This window comes from Geotrypetes seraphini, chromosome 4 (genome assembly GCF_902459505.1).
Source record: "Geotrypetes seraphini chromosome 4, aGeoSer1.1, whole genome shotgun sequence".
In the NCBI taxonomy this organism is placed as follows: Eukaryota; Metazoa; Chordata; class Amphibia; order Gymnophiona; family Dermophiidae; genus Geotrypetes; species Geotrypetes seraphini.
In genome coordinates, this window is record NC_047087.1 from 95,005,333 (window position 1) to 95,027,293 (window position 21,961).

A 21,961-nucleotide genomic window follows, 5' to 3' on the forward strand; every position below is an offset into this window, starting at 1 on the left:
GAGATTTCGGCAGTTGGAACCCAAGCACAGTACCGGGTAAAGCTTTGGATTCTCGCCCAGAAATAGCTAAGAAGAAAAAAAAAAAAATTTAAATTGAATCAGGTTGGGCAGACTGGATGGACCATTCGGGTCTTTATCTGCCGTCATCTACTATGTTACTATGTAAGTAGAGATTAATTTCCAGTATATTTGTTACAAAAAGGGAAGGGGTATCTAATCATTTTAGGACCAACTACCTCGTTAGCCATATCCTGGACAAGTTGCTTCTTGAAAGTAGGGAAATATGATAAAAGTACCTGAATGTAAACCACTTAGGATATAAGTGGTATATAAGTAATAAAATAAAATTATGTTAAGTGTGGTGGTGTAACCTAATGGTGAGAGCAAGGTGCATTTAAGCAAACCACTTGGGCTCTGATTTACTGAGGCTTTTTCTTTTTCCTATTGTGTGTTTGAAGAGGTGGGGGCTGTAGTTCACCACATGGAATGCAAGATAGTACAGTATATAAACTAAAGTATATAAATAAATCAGGCCCTGTGTTCCCTTTGCTATAACTTTTAAGCCCTCTTGAAATTGGGCCACTGGTAATTATATAAGGTGCTACACAAATTAACACATTGGTGATGTGAATATAATTATTCATTTTGTATAACATGCTTTTGTTGGTAACTAATCATCTTACCATGTATTCATCCCTATATGCAAAGCTTGCAAAGACTTCTCATGATCTAAGCCATTTATCTGGTTGATGTAGACAAGATGCCAGTATACACCCAGTATTTTGACATAAGTTACATTCCATCCACTGTTTTTTTTCTGTTATGGGTAAGATGGTTGTAGAGTTGTTATCCATTTGCTTCATTGTATACATGCTGCACATGGGAATATTTTAATTTTAGTGATGGGCTATCATAGTAATCATGTGTGAATGCTAGAAATGGTACACATCATTGCATGAATTTTGCAGTATTTTGTTCCTAATTTAAACATGTTCTTACTGGAGTGTAAAATGATAGAGAAATCAGTGCAAAAGCTTGAACTCCTCAATGCCCAGATATAGGAAGAAAATAATTACCATTAAATTCCTAAGCTTAGAAAAAATAAAGAAAAATGTCAAGGCATATTTATCTTTATAATGAAAGATTAGGTTCTTACCTGGATAATCTTGTTTCTGTTAATACACACAGGTGTCCATAAATTAGGTAATCAACCTCTACTCGCAAATCACTTGCATAAGGCTATCAATCACATCTTTGAGCTCCTCCTCTTTCATCAGTGGAGTATAGCTCCCTCTTCACTTTGTACCAAAGCAATCAAGCTCCACTGTAACAGAAAAAAAAACAAGGAAGTGGGGTTCAGGGAACTTTCTGGATACATTTGTATTGTGCTCTGCAACTCATGAAAAAGAACAATTATTAGCATGAACTTACAGGTATAGCAATGAACTCACCTGCTGTGTGCAACTAGCACTAACACATAAGGAACTACAAAGCTCAATAAGTCAGTACATTATTAGCAAGTAAATCCATATATGTTTATCCAACTGACAGGACAAGATCTCCGGATCTGGACCATAGAATTGTCCGACGCAGAAAGCGTACAAATTGCAGAATGCATAGGGTGAGCTATACAGACTCCTGTGTATATTAACAGAACAAAGATTATCCAGTTAAGAACCTAATCTTTCATTCTGTTACATATACACATACCAAAGCAGTGCCGACTTCTAGGAAGGGACAGACTGAGGACCCCAAAGCAGCATCCTCTCAAGCCATCACACTGGCTGTAAGGTCATCAAGGCCCTTACCAAATAGCATCTGCCCTTTGAAGGGTAGTCTGCTTAGAGTGGCATTGGAGACTGAATCACCTGCCCATTGATCCAGAGCATGTGACGGGCAGAAACTGTACATGCTGACACCTTTCTCATGACTCTATTGATGCCATATAGAGTATCTGCCACATAGTCTACCCCCTCCACCACCAGCTGTGGGCAGACATCCTCCTCGACTGGACATCGCCTTAACCTGGTGTGGCAAGAAAGGTGCCACAAATGAGGCTGTTGCTTTGATCCCCAAAGCTAGCACTTCAGATTGCCTCTTAAGTAACATGTCTACCTTGTCATCCTGAGCATCCTTTAACATCACTCCTCCCTCACTAGGGAGGGAGGTATGTTTCGTTACTTGAGCCACTGTGGAATCCACCTTCGGCTGTATAAACAGCTGATGAAAATCCAAAGCTATAGGATAAAGTTTGGACATAGTTTTTCCTATCTTTTAGCAGCCTTCAAGAGTCTCCCATTGTTCAGTGACCAGCAAGGTGATTTCTGGATGTTGGGGTAAAAAGATGGTCTGTGCATTTGTGCCACTTATGACTGCACTGTGAGGTGGAAGGCTGCTAAGGCTCCAACTTCAACTCCCTGAGTACATCTGTAATGACATGTGGGACAATAGCCAACTTGAACAGTTGCATTGATAGGTCATCTCCCTTGTCGAGAGCAACGATCGCCTCTTGACAGGGAACTATAATCCTCCAGAAAGGAAACTAAGCCCTGGGATAATAAAGACATGGAGCCTGATCTCCAGTCCTCTCAAACCTACTCTACTTGGTCACATAGACTGGGTGATAGCCTCCTGTACAGCAGAGAGACCTCCTGAAGAGGCACCTCTCTCCCTGGTCTATCGGTGCACACCTAGGCAGTGCAGTGCGTCCCGGGCTCATCAATTAAGCTTTCCACAGAAGATTCACAAATTCTGGAGTAAATCCTTGAACAGGATGCCCCTAGGATCCCTGCAAGACCACAGACTGGCTCTGCAGTGTCTGTGTACTTGCGTTTTGCGCCTTCATTATTTGAGGACTCTGGGAGGGATTTTCTTCCTACCACTCAGCCTCCCTGCAATTCCCCAGCACTAGAGGACTCGAAGGAGGCTAATCCCAAGGCTCACACCCCTTCTCACGTGTGCTGTGGTACACGGATGCTCCTCAGTCAACCATCCAGTGCAAAACTGACATGATATAGGGCTAGAACAGCCTGAGGAGTCTATCCCAGTCTATTTGGAGCCAAATTAAGGGGTTTTGAGACAGATGGCTGTGGGAAAGGGGGTTTGGAGATGGGGGACCCTATCTCTGGCCCCTTAAATTTAACTTTTGAAGACATCCTTCCCCATAGGGAATAATGAGCTATATTCACAGTGCTGCTGCTGATGCCTGCCTGTGTCAACTTTACTTCAGCCTGACTGAAGGAAAGATAACTTTCTGCATCAGATCCTTGTGGAACAGTCCAGACCTGGAACTCTTCAGGTTGCCAGTTGGAAGAGAACCAACTGAAGGCTCAATCCCCACAAATCTTTGTGGCACGACAGGGGGAGAATAAAATGCAGCCAGTGCCCTGAAACCCAAAGGGATTCACACAGGGGCCCCACAGCCTGCGCTCAAGCCTCTAATAAATCAGAAACATAGTAGATGACAGCAGATAAAGTCCTGAATGGTCCATCCAGTCTGCCCAACCTTACCCTCTCTTAAATTACTGATTTAATTTAAATTTTCCTTAGCTTTTTCTGGGTCAGAACCCAAAGCTCTGCCAGGTACTCTGCTTAAGTTCTATCTACTGAAGTCTCTGTCAAAGCTCACTCCAGCCCATCTAAAGCATTGCAGCCATTGAAGCCCTACTCATCCCATCCTCAACCAAACGGCCATATGTGGACACAGACCGAGTTCTTCAATATTTACCATTATTTTTTGATTCAGGATCCTCTGTTTTCATCCCATGATTTTTTAAACTCTGTCACCATTTTCCTCTCCATCACCTCTCTCTGGAGCACATTCCAGGCATCTACCACCCTCTCCATGAAGAAGGCAAGCAGGCTCCCAGGGAAACAGACCCCGAGCCTCAAAGTAACATAAAGCAGGCTGGTTCAGCAGGTACATCTGGGGGTTGCCCTGTGAGCTGCAGTTTGCCCTTGCAGAGTCTGTGTTCTCTCCCAGGCAGATTACCCCAAAGATGGGGACCTTTGGCACCAAAGCCTCCCAAGAATAGAGAAAAAAAGACCACAAAATAATAAAAACTGACTAGACTAGATCAGAACATTTCTTTTAAGTTTGCTTGCAAAAGGGAAAACTGAAGAAAGAGCTATACTGCACTGGTGAAGGAGGATGAGCTGAAAGATATGATTGACACCCTTCTGCAAGAATATTCCCAAATATGATCTTCTCTATCAAGAAATTTAACAGATATAATGATGTTGGACTTGTGCAGTAAGCTGAATTCTTCTTCTACTGAAATGGACTGTTTGCACTCTGCTCGTATCTACAACCATCTGGTTTAAAGGTCAAATTTTAGCAGTTGGATTACTTGGCAAAAGGCTAGAACTGTTATATATTTTTTTCTTTGTTAGGTGAGATACTAATTTCCTATCTTCTTGTAAAGTGAAAATGAGGACAGCTTTGGACTTGGTTATTAAGATACCTTGAACTATTATGATTGGAAACAATTGATTTTGGTGCCTTAAAACATTTGGCAAGTGGGCTGTAGGAAACACCTTGTTAACAGTTCAATGAGTTAAATATTGTACTGGCAAAACTGAAAGGAGCAATTGTAAAGGCAACAAACCTTTTTGTGAAGCAAGTAATTAAAAGTAAGAGGAAAAAACGACCACTTTGGTTCTCAAAAGTAGTAGCTGAGAAGGTAAGGAATAAGAGGCTAGCTTTCATAAACTACAAAAGATCACAGATAGACGAAGACAGGCAAAAATAAATGGAAAAGTTAAGAGGCTGATCATGTAATCACAAAAGCAAAGATGCAAATGGAAGAAAAAATAGCTGACATGGTAAAATGGGGAGAGAAGACATTTTTTAGATATATTGTTGATAGGAAGAAGTGCAAAAGTGGCATTATAATAATAATTTTATTCTTATATACCGCCATACCTTTCGAGTTCTAGGCGGTTCACAACAATTACATTAGGATCCGCATTGACATGCTGATTTACAACAATTTATTAGCTTAATAACATAATTTAGCCGAACTTGGCTGATGAAGAAGGGGGTGGGTAGAAGAGAGGGAAGAAAGCGTTTAGGAAGGTGGGGGAGGGTCAAACGTGGGGCAGGTAATGCCGGAAGGGGGCGGTTACGAGTCTTGTTTGTTGAATAGGTAAGTTTTGAGTATTTTTCTGAAGCCGAGGTAAGTGGGGGCCTCGAGTATCATTTGGGCAAGCCATGGGTTCATCTTGGCTGCTAGGAAGGCAAAGGTTTTGTCTAGGAATCTTTTGAGATGACAAAGTTTTAGCGAGGGGTAGGCGAACAGTTGAATTCTGCGGGATTTCTTGTTGTTGCAGTAAAGGTTAAAAAGGGGGTTGATGTATCTTGGCGAGAGGCCATTTACCGATTTGTAGCAGAAGCATGCGAATTTGAAAAGTACTCTGGATTCGAAAGGCAGCCAGTGGAGTTGGTGATAGAAAGGGGTGATATGTTCCCATTTCTTTAGGCCATAGATAAGACGAACGGCGGTGTTTTGGATCCATTTTAGTCTCCTGGTAGTTTTCTTTGTGGAGTTCAGGTAGATAATATTACAATAGTCTAGAATGCTGAGAATGGCAGATTGCACTAGCAGGCTGAAAGCGGTGTTGTTGAAATATTTTTTTATGGTACGTAGTTTCCAGAGTACCGAGAAACATTTTCTGACGATGAGGTCGGTGTGAGTTTCTAAGGATAAATTTTTATCCAGCGTGACTCCTAGAATTTTTACGGTGTTTTCGAGGGGGAAAGTCCTTCCTTTCAGTTGAATTGTGGTGTCCTTGATTTTGTCGTTGGGGCTGGCGAGGAAGAATTTTGTTTTGTCAGAGTTTAGTTTCAGCCTGAATGCTAGCATCCAGAGTTCAATCTGGTTGAGGATGTTTGTAATGTAATCAAGTATTTCTGGTGAGAAACAGGTAAAAGGGATGAGTATTGTGATGTCGTCTGCATAGATGAAAAATTTGAGCTTGAGGGTAAGTAGGAGGTTGCCTAGGGAGGCCAGGTAGATATTGAACAGAGTGGGGGATAGGGGGGAACCCTGCGGGACCCCACAGGTGTTGTCCCAGCTGTATGAGAAAGAGTTGTTCTGGAGTACTTTGTAGGATCTATTTTTTAGGAACCCCTGAAACCAGTTGAGGACCTGATCAGAGATGCTTATGTGTGTCAGACATTCCAGGAGAATGGTGTGATCGACCAGGTCAAAGGCACTGCTCAGGTCTAGTTGTATGATCAAGGCACTAGAGCCTTGGCTGAAGAGAGTGTGGAGATGGTCAAGAAGGGCGGCTATGATGGTTTCGGTGCTGTGGTCCGCGCGAAAGCCTGATTGATAGTTGCTTAGGATGTTGAATTTTTCTAGGTATGAGGAGAGTTCAGCCTTTACCACCCCTTCTGCTATTTTGGTGAATAGGGGGATGCTTGCGATCGGTCTGTAGTTGGATGGGGAATTTGGTGATTCTTTTGTGTTTTTATGTTTAAATATGTTTATTGATTTTGCAAGAAAAGTAGAAATACACAAGTCAAACTAATATCATCCCCCCACCCTCCCCCTCCCTATCCCCAACACCCCACCCCCCAACTTTCCTCTATAACAATGATCATCCTCCAGCAATCAATTTAGTACGGGTTCAACAAGTGACTACGTGCTTTATGAGTCAACGTTAACCAAAAGGGTTCCCAAACAGAGCAATATACACGGCCTCTAGGTGAGTCCAGAGAGGTTAAGGACATACGCTCCATCGATGCTTGACGAAGCATCAGAATTCTCCAAAATGACAACGTTGGTGGGTCCGATACAATCCAGCAATGTAATATTGTTTTCTTTCCCATGAGGAAAGTCCGGGCCAAAAAGCCTCGGAAGCCTTTCGGGGACACCCGGGGGAGTGATTCCATCGTGAACAACAATTCCGGGCGGTTCACATAACCTTGGTGCCACATGGAGGCGATATGCCGCTGTAATTGTATCCAAAAGCCCAATACCAATGGACAGGACCAAAACTGGTGACCCAGTGTTGCTCTTGGTTGAGCGCATTTAATGCACGCATCTGATGTACTGAGGTTAGCACGATACAGGTATGCTGGTGATCTGTAAAGACGTAAGTAGAATTTATAGTTCAATTCGATGAGGGTCACTTGAGAGGTAAGTTTGTGAATAGATTTAAGACCCTGTTGAATGTGTTGACCAGTCACCTCACAGGGCAAATCCCCCGACCAGCGGGCCGCATAGGCTTCATAAGAAATTGACCCCAAACTGTCCCGTAAGAAGCGTAAGTGAAATTTCAATGGGATTTGGGTCTGTGCTGTTAAGCATAACGCTTCCGAAATCATCTCTTGACAATGATTTGTGAGCCCTGCTGGTGGGAGAGATCGAATATAAGATGTCATCTGAGCATACGCTAACCAGTCCCGAGGCGTCCAATGATATTCAGTCTGCATCACCGTGAATGGTGGTACCGTGCCCTGTGCTGTTACCACCTGTGAGATGTATTGCAAATTTGACGTTCTCCACACAGATACCGGAAATTTGGAAGTCCCCGGTGGAAAGTCTTTATTGTTCAGGAAAGGTAGGTAAGCTGTAGCTGTAGGGTTGATCTTTAGCATTTTACTTAAACGTCTCCACACTTGACGTAACGGTTGAAAAAGAAATTTTCCAACTGGTGGTGGTCCCCCTGGGAGATGTAAAGTGTGCAACAAATAACTAAAGTGGTATGGGGAACATAGGACTAGTTCCGAAGAAGTTGCCGAAAAATGGCTAGTCCCCCGGAACCAATCACTTAGATGTCTCATTTGGCACGCCTGAGAGAACAATCGTAAGCTATGAAGGCCCAATCCCCCCTGCACCCTAGGAAGCATCAAAATTGACAGTGAAATCCTGGCCTTTTTGCCATTCCATAAATAAGAAGTTAGGTATTTCCCCACCTCTTTCTCATGTTTGGCGGACAATAAGAGAGGGAGCATTTGAAATATATATAGCCACTGGGGCAACAACACCATATTATATAAGGCAATTTTACCCATTAGTGAGAGAGGAAAGTCCCTCCAAAGTGACAATTTCTGTCGTGTAAGAGTCAAGAGTGGTAGGACATTCTCTGAATAAAGGCTGGCGATGTCTATTGGTATTTTTATACCTAAGTACGTCAGGGAAGTGGTAGCCCATTGTAGGGGAAAAGGCCCCCTCCACCTAGCAGGGAGTTCTCGAGACAGGGGAAGTACCAGTGATTTTTGAAGGTTGAGTATCAATCCAGAATATAAGCTAAATTCATCTAAGATGGCTAATGCTCTTGTCAGGGAAGCCTGTGGGTCAGCTAAAGTCAGTAACATATCGTCAGCATATGCCAAGACACGTATTTGCGAGTCCCCTTCCGGAAGGCCCAATATACCATCATCTCTTTGCAGTGATCGCAGAAAGGGATCCAGATAGAGCAAGAACAACAAGGGAGAGAGAGGACTGCCCTGTCTCGTCCCTCGCGCTATCTGGAAAGATGGTGTCTTTGTTCCATTCACTAAAATGCTAGCAGTGGGTGACGTATATAACAATCGTATCATATCATAAAACCAACCGGTAAAACCCATGTAGGAAAGTACTGAGAATAGGTAATTCCAGTTGACTTTATCAAATGCTTTCGCCGCATCTAAACTAACCAATATTCCATCCGTACGTGTTACTTGAGCTCTGTGTATGGCCGTCAATAATCTTCGAACATTGAGGACCGAATGGCGCTGTTTGACAAAGCCAACCTGCTCAGAAACAATCAATTGGGGAAGCAGTGTAGCCAGTCGATTGGCTAATACCTTATCCAATATTTTTATATCTACATTAAGTAGAGAAATAGGCCTATAGGATTCTATATCTGTTTCTCGTTTCCCTGGTTTTGGAATTAATGTTATGTAGGCATGATTAGCTCCCTCCGGAAATGCTCCCCCCTCTTCTGCCGCTTGATAATACGCCTCCAAGGGTCCACAAAGTTGTGTGAGTAAGAGTTTATAAAATTCCAAGGAATACCCATCAGGGCCCGGGGATGTTCGGTTCTTTAGTTGTTTCACAGCTATTTGTATTTCCTTCCCCTGTATTGGCCTATTCAGGGAGTTACGCATAGGAGAGGACAATCTTGGCATCCCTGCATCCTCTAAAAAGTCCTCTGCCTCTGGTCCCTGATCACCCTCCACCGAAGAGTAGAAATGTTTATAATAACGCAAAAAACTATCAGATATGTCCCCTGTGCCCGTCACCTTCGTTCCATCAGGCAAATGCAAACAGGGAACATATCTATCAGGCCTCCTGGATTTAGTGAGCGAAGCGAGTAATCTGCCTGGTTTGTTCCCGTATCTATAGTATTTGTGTTGGACATAATATAAATATTTTTAGTGCGCTCATGAATCAGAGCATTTAGGGCGACCTGGGCTGAAGTCAATAGTTCATTAGAGCGTGGTGTAGGATGTGCTAGGTGTTGTTTTTTAAGCATCATGCATTGCCGCTCAAGGTGTATAATGCTCTGTGCCACGCGTTTTCTATAAGCCACTACATAGGAGATAATGTCTCCTCGAAGGACTGACTTGGCCGCTTCCCAAAATAGGAGAGGTGTCTCCCTATGTTGAGCATTAAAACGAAGGTAGTCCTCCCACTTCTCCGTTAAGTACTTTATAAAGTCTTGATTATCTATTAAATAAGATGGGAAGCGCCACCCACAGGAAACATGAGATGTATCTGTAAGTATGTCCATCCATATCGGGCAATGGTCCGATATGGAAAGAGGACCTATCTCTGAGGCTTCGATCTGGGAGAATAGGGATGTTGATATTAAAATGTAATCTATTCTGGAGAAGGATTGATGTGCCCGAGATTGATGTGTAAAGTCCCTCTCTCGGGGGTGTAATAATCTCCAAGGGTCTACAAGATCCAGGGCGTCACACAAGTATGGTAGGCCTTTGTGTGGAGTCGAGCATTGACTTATGCCTGGCCCTGTGCGGTCCTGCTCTGGGTCCAGGACTTGATTGAAATCGCCCAGGAGCAGTAATGGTTTGGTAGGGTCACGGTGGCCTAATTTAACCAGGCCTTGAAAGAATTTGTGATCGTATTGATTAGGACCATAAACTATAAGAATGTTGAGTACCCTGTCCGACATGGTCACCCTACAAAGTAGGGCTCTGCCTTGGGAATCTGCATATAACTGTTCCACCCGTCCCGGGAAACCTCTACGCACCAATAGGGCCACTCCAGCGTGTTTAGTAGTGGCAGAGGCAGAAAAAATCTGGCCCACCCAACCCCTTTGTAATTTAGCATGTTCAGTCATATTTAGTCGTGTTTCCTGTAAGCAGGCAAGATCTACCTTATGATGTTTTAACCTGCTCAAGATCTTAGTCCGCTTCACTGGAGAAGTTATGCCCCCAACATTCCAGGACAATATTCTGAACGTCCTACCACTCACCAGGACCACAGAAACAAACCTGTCTCAACAGTGTTTCCTGAAAACCCCCAGGCGCCCAGCCTTCGCCCGAGGTATCACCAGAGCTGAAATATTCACAGAACCGGTATATATTCCCTAGATTTGTTTGCCATATCACATTGGAGGATAAATCAAAAAATACACATTTCCCAACATTCAAACCCCCACCCTCCCTTCCCAATCCCCCCCCATCCCCCCATGGAACCCCTGTTCCCGAACTTCCCCCCCAAAACAGTAACCCATCCTGTAACACTACGATACAGGAAGGTAGAGCACGTCTATGATGCATGGAAACTCGTCCCCCTCTTATACAGAACAGAAAGGATGACACATTTTTGGAAGAACAGCATAAACCATAATTTGCATTGGTGAATCCCACCGAACTATGTATTCTTTGTTCAGAATATTCAAAATGTTCAAGTTGTTGATGGCCCAGGGGTCCCTAATCTGTTAATAAATTCCCCGGCCAACACATCCGAGTCAAACACATGCCATTTACCCTCTAACTGAATTTTCAGGATAGCTGGATAGAGAAAGAGGAAGCGACATTTAAGATCAGCCAGCTTCCTGCAGAGAGGGTAGAATACTTTCCTTTTTTCCGTCAATGCAGCAGAGTAGTCCTGGCCAATTCGAATGGGGGTAGAATCATAGTTCAACTTTTCCTTTTTAAGGCGAAATTCTCTGAGTATCTCCACTTTATGCCTATAGTTGTGAAGTTTCCCAATCACTACCCTGGGCCTCTGATCATTCCCCGATCTGGGTCCCACACGGTGGACCCGTTCAAAGCGTGCTGGGCCCAGGATAGTCGGCATAGGCAATTCACTGGCTAGCCATGATTCAAGCACAGATAAAAGAGAAGAGTCTGTAACCGTCTCAGGGAACCCCATGAATCGTAAATTCCCCCTTCGGGACCTGTTTTCAAGGTCCTCCAGTTTGGCTTGTTGGTGATCCAATTGCACTTTCATGCGTGCCACGTCCGTTGTTATACCGCGTGTCTCGTCTTCCGTTGTGGATACGCGTTCTTCCAGTGCTGTCACCCTCGCTGACTGGTCCTCCATAATATTTTCTAATTTTGTTAGTTGTGCTGACAGCTGTTCCATACTAGGAGATATTGCCTGAGTGATTAAAGTTTTCAGTTCCGCCAGCGTCTCCGGTGTGAATTGTCTTAGCACGCCGCCAGAGGAATCCGCCATCTTGTCTTCGGAGGGTTTACCTTTGTCTTTATCTTTCTTCGCCGATTTTGTGGACATGGCTGGTTGGTTTGTAGTCAGGAATCTGTCCATATACTTTCCCACCTAGATCGCCGAAATTCGCTATGATCTGTTCGCCGTTCGTCCCGTTTTTAATGGGTAAGAGGGGAACGAGCTCCGGAGCCGGCTAAGCTACGTGCACGCCGGCTCACAGCATCACGTGACTCCCTTGTGTTTTTAATAATGGGGGTAATCATGATGTGACCTTGCTCTGGCAGGAAGTTGCCTGTGGATAAAAGGGAGTTAATCCATGTCATCATGTTTGCTTTGAAGTGGCTCGGGGCAGTTTTCATGATGTTTGGTGGATATGTGTCCAATTTACAGAAGGAGTGGGTGTATTTGTTGTAGTAAGTGTTAAAGGTTTGCCAGTCAATTGGTGAGAATTGTTTCCAGCTGAGGTTTGTTCTGGATCCTTGGTCTGGGTTAGTTAAACCAGGGTCTGAGTAAGATATGTCCGTGTCTGGGAGAATGCGAGGGAGTTGGGGAGAGAAGACATTTTTTAGATATATTGGTGATAGGAAGAAGTGCAAAAGTGGTATTGTGAGACTCATAAGTGAAGGGGGAAAATATGTAGAAGCTGATAAAGAAAAGGCTGAATTCTTTAAGAAATATTTCTGTTCTTTGTTTACAGCTGAAACGCCAGGAGCAGGACCAAAGAGACAAACGTGAATAGGAATAGAGGTGTGGTAGACCTGGATCGATTTTCAGAAGGTTGTGTTCTTGAGGAACTAGCTAAAATAAAGGTAGACAAAGCGATAGGACCAGATAGTGTACATCCGAGGGTGCTGAATGAACTTAGGGAAGTTCTGATGGCTCTGCTGACTAACCTTTTTAATGAGTCTTTAGAGTTGGGAGTGGTACCAGAGGACTGGAGAAGGGCAGATGTAGTCCCTCTCCACAAAAGTGGAAGGAAGAAGTAGGAAATTATAGGCCGGTAAGTCTGACTTCTGTGATAAGCAAATTAATGGTAACACTTTTAAAACAGAGAATTGTGAGGTTTCTGGAATCCTGTAGATTACAGGACCAGAGTCAACATGGATTCACTAGAGGTAGGTCTTGTCAAACAAATCTGATCAATTTATTTGACTGGGTGACCAGAGAATTGGATCCAAACAATTGTAAAAAAAAAAAAAAGTCAGAAAAAAGGTGCCAAAAACAAGGGGATTTAAATAACATAAACCTTGTACTCTGTTGGATTGGATTTATGCATCAACAAATAAGCTGTTATGCTGTGTGAATTCCAATTTACAGTGACCCCTGATGCAGGTGCTTATGCTTGCTGAAACACAGTACTAGGTCGGGTCTATGTTACTGTACGTCCTGGATGGATTAAAATAAACAAGGCTTTCATTCATACTGCTGGCTCTTGTGGATTGCTCATTATCCATTCCCACTGCTTTCTCTGATGATCTTAAGGTGGCTAAACAGGTTGAAGAGTTGACTGCGAAAGCTAGAAGGATGCTAGGATGCATAAGGTGAGGTATGGCCAGTAGAAAAAAAGAGGTATTGATGCCCCTGTATAAGACTTTGGTGAGATCTCATTTAGAATATTGTGTACAATTCTGGAGGCCGCACCTTCAAAAAGATATAAAAGGATGGAGTTGGTCCAGAGGAAGGCTACTAAAATGGTGCGTGGTCCTCGTCATAATGCGTATGGGGACAGACTTAAAGATCTCAATCTGTATAATTTGGAGGAAAGGCAGGAGAGGGGAGATGTGATAGACGTTTAAATAATATATTAAAAAAACAATGTTATTAGCCAAGTTGTGGAGATACCCAACCACCACTGTGCACAGGGAAATAATAATGAAGGAACAAGAGAGCAATACTGAACTTAGCTTTGCATGATGATGAAATCCACACAGATCATTGTGCTCTATAGACTATCTACCACAGCAAAACCTTACAGCTACCGGAACAAAAACCTTAAAGATCTGCTATCTCCATCAGATGTGTGGTCTAACATTGAGGAGAGGAGGGTGAGATTATTTTGCTGTGGTAGATGTACAGCTTGTTCTTAATGTCTGAGGGAGATCAGATATGTATTCCAGGAAGACAAATCTGGACAATGAAATGTTTTGCTATCTATGAAACAATAGGAATAGTATATGCCATAGTTTTTCTGTGTGGCCTATGTTATATAGGTCACACTGCACAAAGTTTAAAAACTCGGCTGTTTGAGCATCGTTCAAATATTGCCCATAAGAGGTAGATAGATATACTTACTCGTCATTGTGGATGAGTTTTGTTATTTTGTACTGAATCATGTGCCTCTGACACAACGAAGGGGAGATGTTAAAATAAACCTCTATCAGAGTGAACAGTGCTTTATCTTTTCCATAGATACAATTTGGCCAAAAGAATTGAATCAGAGAGTTGAATGGTGCACGTTCTATTAATTTTTAGTTTTTATTATTGAATTTAGTGTGAATGATCTGAGCGGAAGTGACGTCATAATCTGCTGGGCTTAAATCCAGACGCCAGTGCACGGAACTAGCGAGAACGAGAGTCTCTGGAATTTTCCCTGACGCAGCCACTCGTTGGTGAAACAAGAGCCTTGTTGGAAGGAAGAACTGCTTCTTTATATGACAGCATTGTGGAGTGAATTTTGGTGCCTCAACAGCGATGTCTATAGAGCACAACGATCTGTGAGGATTTCATCATGCAAAGCTAAATTCAGCATTGTTCTCTTGTTCCTTCTATATTATTTCCCTATGCACAGTGGTGGGTGGGTACCCATTTTGAAAATTGCATTTTTGTGGAGTTTTTTTGCCCATGATACATAAGTTGAACGGCTAGAAACACATTGGTTTGCTGTCTGAAATGAATGCAATTGAGGCTTTTTCTCCACTATTACTAAATGTGCTTCAGTGGGTATCTCCACCACTCGGCTAATAACATTGTTTTTGAATATATTATTTGAATATTGTTATTATATAATTTATCTTGAGAGATGTTTAAATACCTATGTGATGTAAATGTGCATGAGTTGAGTCTCTTTCAATTGAAAGGAAGCTCTAGAATAAGAGGGCATAATATGAAGTTAAGAGGTGATAGGCTCAGGAGTAATATAAGAAAATACTTTTTTACAGAAAGGGTGGTAGATGCGTGGAACAGTCTCCCGGAAGAGATGGTGGAGACAGGACTGTGTCTGAATTCAAGAAAGTGTGGGATAGGCATGTGGGATCTCTTAGCTGTTATTATTATTAGAGGAAGAGATAATGGTTACTGTGGATGGGCAGACTAGATGTGCCATTTGGCCTTTATCTGCCATCATGCTTCTATAATAAATATATTTTTGGTTTTTATTTCAAAGTAAATTGATTGTAGTACATTTATTTGCAGGGTTTACATGAGCAATGAGTCAGCTGACAACTTAAAAGTATAGGCATTTTACAACCATTATGCAGTAATCAAGTGGCACAAAAAGAAGGAAGTCACCCACAGAAGAAAAGGAAAAAGTATCACCTATAAACCCATTAGGGCAAAACTGTCAGCTCAGAATGGGCTCATTGCCAATTGACATACAAGTCCCAAGTCTCATGGTAGAAAGTCAATTGATTCTGCTGGAGAGCAGTCAATTTAGACATTTGTTGGATATAGTTCACTTTTGCCAGCACAGCAGAGTCTGCCAGACACTTTGCACCTTCAGGAGATTTTCCACAGCTCACTAACCACTCCATTGGCAACTGCAAGTTAAATACTAATATGTTGTTAAATCATTGAATAAAATAACTGACACAGTTACTCTACATCTTACCCCCTTACTATATATAGTCTAAGATCCTTGGTATGTGACCTTCTAAAAGTCACATACTAAGGGACCTTTCTACAAAAACTTTTTCTTTATATGGGGAAAAAAATGCTAGTACATGGGGCCCTATGTGATGGATGGGGACTTAACTAGGATTTCCAGGATTATACCAATCTTTGTCTTCATAAAGGCATGGAAGACATTTTCAACACTGGTGTTCAGTGCAGATGATTGAGCCTTTCTAAGACCCCAATTTCATCAGTTCTGATATTTCTTCAGGATGGCCTCCAGAAGGGCTTGGCGATTAGTTCGCTCATGCTTCCTGCAACAAGGGAAAAAGGGATCCCAGGCTTCTCATCCTGATATAGCCAGATTCCTAAAGGCAGTGTTACATTTGCATCCTCCCGTGCAAAGGCCATTTCCAAAATGGAGTCTTAACATTGTCTTGGGCTCCATACAAACCCTGCAGGAGGCATCACTAACGAATCTCACTGTGAAGATGTTTTTTCTGGTAGCTATTGCCTCAGCAAGAACGGTGTCGAAACTTCAGGCTCTCTCATGTAGGGAGCCCTTCCTCAGGTTTACAGAGGCTGGAGTGTCTGCGCACTGTGCCTTCCTTTCTGTTGAAAGTGGTAACAGCATTCTATATAAATCAGGAAGTCCGGCTGCTTGCATTTTTGGCTACAGATGAAAATCAGAAAGGTAAGAATTTGACCTTGCTGGATGTGAGGAGAGTTCTCTGTTACCTTAAGGTGACAAATCCCTTTTGTATATCCATCTCTTTGTATTGACCAGCCTTAGCACCTGAAAAGACAGCCTCCAAGGCTACTATTACCAGATAGATTTGCATGGCTATTGTTTCTGCATACAGTGGTTGTGGTAAACAGCCTCCGATTTCATTGAAGGCACATTCCACAAGTATGACTTCGTCATGGACAGAGTCCCAGGTTGTACAGCCTGAGATTTGTAGGGCAGCTACATGTACCATACTTTTACAGAATGGATGTGGCAGCACAAAAGGACACAGTTTTTGGTCCTCAATGCTTCAAGTAGGCTCATCTGTCCTGCCCTAGTTTTGGAGGACTGCTTTGATATGTCCCTATAATCCAGACTACTGTATCCTTTGTACTGGAAGGGAAAATTAGGTTCTTACCTTAATAATCTTTCCAATACTACTACTACTATTAATTATTTCTGTAGCTCTACCAGACGTATGCAGCACTATACAGTCTTAAAGAAGAAAACAGTCCTTGCTTGAAAGAGCTTACATTCTAAACAGCCAAACAGGATGTCATAGATACAGTTAAGGGGAATGGTTAATCAGCTGGCTGGGTTGGAGGGCAGAGGAATAGGATTAAGGATTGCAGTAATCTAAACATGAGGTTATGAGAGCATGGTCAAGGGTCCGGGCAGTGTGCAGAGAGGAAGGGGCAAATTTTGGTGATATTTAAGAGATAGAAGTGACAGGTCTTAGCAGCTTGTTGGATGTGCATAGAAAATGAGAGATCAGAATTGAAGATGGTTGTGAGCAGAGGAGATTGCAATAATGACAGTATTATTTACCGAGACGGAGGAGCCAAGGGTTTAGGAGGAAAGAGGAGCAGCTCAGTCTTGAACATATTTACTTACAGATGACGGCAGGACATCCAGGCAGCAATATCAGCCAAAGAGGCAGAGACTTTTTCTTGGACTTTAGGTGGAATTTTGGGTGTAGAGAGGTAGATCTGGGAGTCATCAGCATATAGATGATACTGGAAGCCATGGGAGGAGATCAGGACACCGAGGGAAGAGGTGTAGAGAGAGAAGAGGTCCAAAGACAGAACCCTGGGGTACACCAACCACTAGCGGGGTAGCAGCAGAAGAGGACCCACCAATATATACACTAAAGGTGCGTTGGGAAAGGTAGAAGGCAAACCAGGAGAGGACAGATTCACGGAATCCAAGCAAGGACAACGTATCAAGGAGTAAGCTATGATGAACAGTTTCAAAGGCAGCAGACAGGTTAAGAAGGATGAGGATTGAGTAAAGGCCCTTAGATCTGGCCATGAATAAGTCACTGCAGATTTTAGTGAGGGCAGTCTCTGTGGAGTGTTGGAGGCGAAAGCCAGATTGTAGATGATCGAGAATCTGTTGAGTTGAAAGGAAGTCCACGCAGAGACGGAGAACACGCTCTAGTATCTTGGATAGGAATGGAAGAAGGGTGATAGTTGGATGGGCAGGTGGGGTTTTCTTGAGAAGCGGCTTAACCACCGCATGTTTGAAAGCAACAGGGACAGTTGCAGTGGAAACAAATAGAGAATATGGCATATAGGAGGGATAACAGTATGTGAGATGGGGTCGAGTAGAGGGGTGGCAATAGAGTCTGAGGGGCATTTAGTAGGCTTGTCTGAAGACAGAAGTTGTGCAGTTTCTGCCTCTGATTTCAGAGAAGGAAGAAAAGTCAGCGGTAGTTGACGGAGGAACATGTGGGTGGGACCAGACAGGAGAAATTTCCTGAGTTGTTTGGTAGAAGGATGAGGGGTGGTGTGAATTTGAAGTTCAGGAGAGTGGATGAAGGGTAGGGAAGAAGGATGTGACTTTATAGTGAATTCAATCTTGCGGACCTTGTCATGGAAGTAATTAGCCATAGGGGAGAGAGAGGAGGGGTAAGAAGTTGGGACGCTTTGAGGAGGGAGTTTAGCATGGCAAAGAGACGATGGGGGTTGGAAGAAAGGGAGTTAGTTAGTTAAATGTAGTTGGGTACAGTAGTCTGGATGGCATTCCCTGTCAGAGTATGCCTGCTTAAGGTCTCAGTTAGATTGTGGAATTCCAGATGCTTGTCTTTTGGCAGTCAAGAGGTAAAGAAATGCTCATGGGATGCCCATTAACAAAGATGAAGAGTGATATGATAGCTCTCTCTATCAAAAGCTTCTAAGAAGAAATGCTATATAAATGTTAGTGCTGGTTGCACTCAGTTAGATGGGTTATGTTCTATCTTGGTTATAGCATGTTTCCATTTGATTAGTTGTTTTGATTGCAGAGCAGAACAAATTGACTTTGGCAGGGAGTTTCCCATGTCCTCCTTGTTATTTCTCCTATTTTAGAAGTTATCAATTGCTTTGGTACTGGGGAGGGAGAAGGGCACTGCCCAGTGACACAAGGAGGCAAAGCTGAACAATCTGTTTGATGCCTTCTACTGGAGAGAAGATAGAAAGTTATCTTTAGATAGATATTTCCTAAAAAAGCATTTTATTTAAAACAATCTGATTAAATTTTTATCCATCCCGATATCAAGATATACATGGGTATGTGTGAGAGGGAAGGATACAAAGACAAAATGCAGGGCAGGGTGTGGTAAAAGAGAGCTAATGGCTGCGTAGTAAAGTTAACTGATTACTGAGAACTCGTGGCAGCCATTCATGAAGCAGCTCGGTGCCGGGCAGGAGCGCAGAAAGCTCACTCATGCCCAGTACACCGCTGGGCCGTAAGAACTCAAGGCAGCCATTCAGGGACAGGGTCAGTGTGGAAAGCTCGCTCCTACCTGGTACACTGCTGGACCACCAGGGATTCAAAAAGTTACCTGGGGGAAGAGGGAGAGTTGGTCTGGACAAGAGATGGGAGGGATCCCTCCTGTTCTGGCCCAACAGGTCATACAGTAGGCTTGGTGGAGGCCTGTAGGACATCGGGATGGGGGACAGGGTGTAGAGCCTGGCAGGAGAGGGGGGGCAGAGCACAGATCCTTGCAGCACTTCAAAGCTGCTGTGCATCCAGAGCTCAAAAGAGGCGAGTTGGGAGGTGTATTATGGGCAGGCTTAAACCTGGACATCCTGAAGCAATAATCGAAGCTTTCCCAGGACATCCTAGGCTGAACTTACACAAATGTAAAACAGGTCTAAGTGCCCCAAAGGTGACCAAAATGACCACTGAATGGTTTAAGGCATGACCCCACCCCTCCCCGGTTTTGACATTTAGTGAAAGCTAATTCCCTTAATGCACATTAAGGCTATAATACCCCTTGATGAATTCCCCCCCCTATATTAACTGAAAGAGGTTGCTACACAGTATTTTAACCTACTTTTTGAAGAATAGAAGGTTTATGAGAGCTGTGGGTGTGTTCCCATGTATTAACACCCCCCCCCCATAATTTCCCTTTAGTAATAGTTAGAGCTGTATCAAAGAATAATATTCAATTCAACTCTGATACATTATTCATATTCAGCTGAATAGTGATCTAAATTTGAATACGATTAGTTCAGGGCTCTACTGTTCTAAATCCTACAGAAATAAATACTTGATCTCTGATTTCACGGTTGCTTCTTTTATTATTTGTTACATTAAAGCTCAATGCCCATTATTTGTATTCGGATGAATAATATTTTCCATTATTCGTAATCAGCCAAATAGTAAAATTTGCTATTCAGGACAGCTCTAGTTAGTATCCTTCCCCTACCAAATTTTCAGGTCATATCAAGAGGATTCTGACAGGGATATTTATACCCACAGCTATGCATGTTCCCTGCCATGAAACATCACAGGGCAGATTCCTCACTGTGCGTGTTTCAAGTTTATTAGGATTTTATATACCGCCTATCAAGGTTATCTAAGCGGTTTTACAATCAGGTACTCAAGCATTTTCCCTATCTCTCCCGGTGGGCTCACAATCTATCTAATGTACCTAGGGCAATGGGGGATTAAGTGACTTGCCCATGGTCAAAAGGAGCAGTGCGGGATTTGAACCCATAACCCCAGGGTCCTGAGGCTGTAGCTTCAACCACCGCGCCACACACACCTGCCACAACGCGATGGATTAATCCATCTATCCATGCATGTTCCAGAAAGTAGACTCCATTAAACTTTGCATGAACTTTTTGCTTTTGTTACAAAAGACTGAAGAACATATCATCTATAATCTCCTACAAAAGATCAGTATACAAATTGTATTGCAAGACAAGCAAAACATTTTATTAAATTTTGACTTGATAGACAAGCAATGTCTTGCAATACAAGTACATACAGTATACACACATTACAACTGAGCTGATGGTTCTTCTCTCTCTGACGCTTCAGGAGTGTAGTGACTGTTCTAAACGAGCGAGGTCTTGCAATACAAGTACATATAGTATTTTGTATTAAAGTTTTTGGGTTTTGAAACGAATCGTCTGAGTTTCCATTGTTTCTTATGGGGACATTCACTTTGATATACGAGTGCTTTGGATTACAAGCATGCTTCTGGAAAGAATTATGTTCGCAAACCAAAGTTTTCTGTACTGTACTTATATTAATTTTTGTAAAGTTACACAGTTTAATTCAGAGTTATTAAAGTTTATTAGATGAGCAAACACGTGATCATCCTGTAATTTATATTTCCATAGGACAGAAAATCTAAGCTTGTACGGCCACAAAAGAGTTTTTAGCCAGGGCATATAGTATGTTAAAAGTCACTAAACAACAAACCCACTGGTCATAATGAGTTATACTATGTGCTCAAGCAAATTAGTCCTGCTGCAAAGCCCAGGTCTAGTTCAAGGAGGAAAAGCAGCAAGTTTAAGGCTGATGTGAACAGCTGGTGCAAGATCTATGTGGGCTGATATATGGGAAAAATAAAACCAGGTAAAACAACTTTAATAATGAATTAATTTGTATAAAAGTGTTTTAAAGGGGGGGAGTTTCTAGGAGATGAGACTCCAGGATGTCTTTTAGTGGTGCTGTTTTTTTTGTTTTCCAGTAAGGGGGGGTCTTAAGAGTTCATCCCCTCCTCTCATTGTATTATGGATCTTGTTAGTTTACACCTAGGTTTTTTTGGACTGCTTTAGAACCCAAGCTCGTATTTTTCTGGGTGGGAGATGGGAGTTTCTTCAGGATCAGAAAATGGTTGACAAGTGTATTGCTGTTCTATTTGTTTAGTGGTTTGTATTTGTCATTAATAAAAAACGTTGCCACATACTAAGGGGGGGGAGAGTTATAGGGGAGGGGTTTAGGTTATTGGTTTAATATCCTATAGCTGAAAAATTTTTGATGATGGAGTTTGTGGATTCACTGTGTCATACCACTCTCGCTGCTCTTTTTGTACTGTAGTTGATTCTTATTTTATGTATGTACATGCTCTCTCCTTTCATCAATAAAAATTGTTTGAACATAAGTGTTTTAGTTCGAATTCAAACTCATTGCTTCAAATTCTCTAATTTTCTAGGAGCAGCCCTATATAATTTACTCTGCTGCATTCAGAAATATGGTAGCTTTAAGATAGAATGGACTAGTGTTTAGCACAGGGGTTCTCAACCCAGTCCTTGGGAAATACCTAGACCTTCAAGATTTCAGGATACCCTCAATGAATATGCATGAGAAATTTACATGTGCTATCTTCAGTGAGAGCAAATCTATCTCATGCATATTCATTATGGGTATCCTAAAAACCTAACTAGCTAGGTATGTCCTGAGAAATGGGTTGAGAACTCCTGGTTTAGAATAATACTCTGGAAACCTGAGTTCAAATCCTCCTCCTTTCACAGACACTCAGGATTTTAGTCAA

At 42.5% G+C, this 21,961-nt stretch overlaps 1 pseudogene; it reads left to right on the forward strand.

The window, feature by feature from the left end:
* Positions 1–733: 733 nt before the first annotated feature.
* Positions 734–21,961, forward strand: part of LOC117359014 — a 59,475-nt pseudogene continuing 38,247 nt past the window's right edge.